The sequence below is a fragment of the Brassica oleracea genome, chromosome C3 (genome assembly GCF_000695525.1).
Source record: "Brassica oleracea var. oleracea cultivar TO1000 chromosome C3, BOL, whole genome shotgun sequence".
Classification (NCBI taxonomy): Eukaryota; Viridiplantae; Streptophyta; class Magnoliopsida; order Brassicales; family Brassicaceae; genus Brassica; species Brassica oleracea.
The window spans coordinates 64,399,507-64,401,127 of NC_027750.1; positions in this window are offsets into that span (position 1 = coordinate 64,399,507).

Consider the following 1,621-nt stretch of genomic DNA (forward strand, 5'->3'; position numbering starts at 1 on the left):
CCACTCATTTAAAAGTAAATCTATTAATTTTAGATATGTATTTTTGTATGTTATATAAAGGTAAATTTATCTAATCTTCTATTCATTTTTGTTGTTTTTAAGCCATTTGAATGTTTTTGAATATGCAGGTTTTTCAGATCTGGATTTGATATGCATGTTTTTCAGATCTGGGAGACTTCTGAGACGACTTACCTATTAGTCGTCTAAAATATAATGCACTACACTACTTCCACTTCAGTCGTCTGGACTTCCTGAAAGTCGTCTGGACTTCCTGAAAGTCGTCTGGACTTCCTGGAAGTCGTCTAGACTTTCTGGAAGTCTTCTGACAAAGTCTTCTGACATATCAAGTGGAGTCCAAGCTTGTCTTTGTAGAAGAATGATCTATAATAGTTTTGTTTGTGGTCTGTTTTGTGAATTGCATGTCTACTCTTTTAGTTGTGATTTTTTTGTAAAATCAGTAATAATGTTTCCCAAGATGTAATACATGCTAACAATGTGTTTACACATTTACAAATCAATGAAATAATAGACTCCAGTAGCATTTTTCTTATCTTAGGATCTCTCATATGCAATAATAAACTCCAATAGCCTTTTTCTCATCTTAATAAACAAGAATGTTGGTAGCTTCATATTGATACAGTATTTTAACCCTTCTTCCAACTTATAACAATAATCATCATTATTGTCTACAACAATAATACTTAATAGATAGAAACAAACAATAGTAACTAGTCAAAGCATATCATATATTTTATAAGTTTGCGTTGAAAAACTTAGTCAAATTTAGTAAAACTAAGGGAGATAACATATTTTGTAAATATTAGTTTTACATATCTTGAAGTTACTTATCACTCTTAAAAATACGAGTTATTCAAAAACTAACGTAGAAGACTTAAAAACTAGCGGAGAAGACTTCCACGGAAGTCTTCTCGGATCAGTTAGAAACTTTAATTAACGTGAATGTTGGTAACCTCATAAATATCACCAATTAAGTTATAAATTTCATTCAGTAGCCCAAATATTCATTAATAAACAAGAATTAACAAGAAAATGTTAAAAAGTCTTTACAGTTTTAGAGAAAATGCAAGTTTATTAAACATTGACGCAGACGACATCCACAGAGGTCATCTAGTAGACTTCCAGAGAGTCGTCCATTTAGGTCAACGCAGACGACTTCAATCTAAGTATTCCAGATGACTAAAATATAAGTCGTCTGGTCAACGCAGAGGTTATTTTTGCAATTGACTTTGAAATCTGTTATTTGAGACGACTGAAAAATAAGTCGTCTACTTTTGTTTGGTTAAAAAAAAACTCCAAAAAAGCTAGACGACTTACATTTCAGTTGTCATAGGTTAGTTTTGCATTTGACTGGATTATTACAGAAGTTTGACTTTCTTGGACGACTTACATTTCAGTCGTCTCGTGAAAATTAAAATATCAATATTTTTTTTAAAAACTAGACGACTTACAATTAAGTCGTCATAAGTTAGTTTTGCAATTGAAAAAAAAACTTCAATATTTAATTATACATAGACGACTTACAATTCAGTCGTCCGTCAGACGATTTACTTGTAAGTCGTCCAAGATTTACGAGGTTTGACCAGAATCTCGGAATAAAATC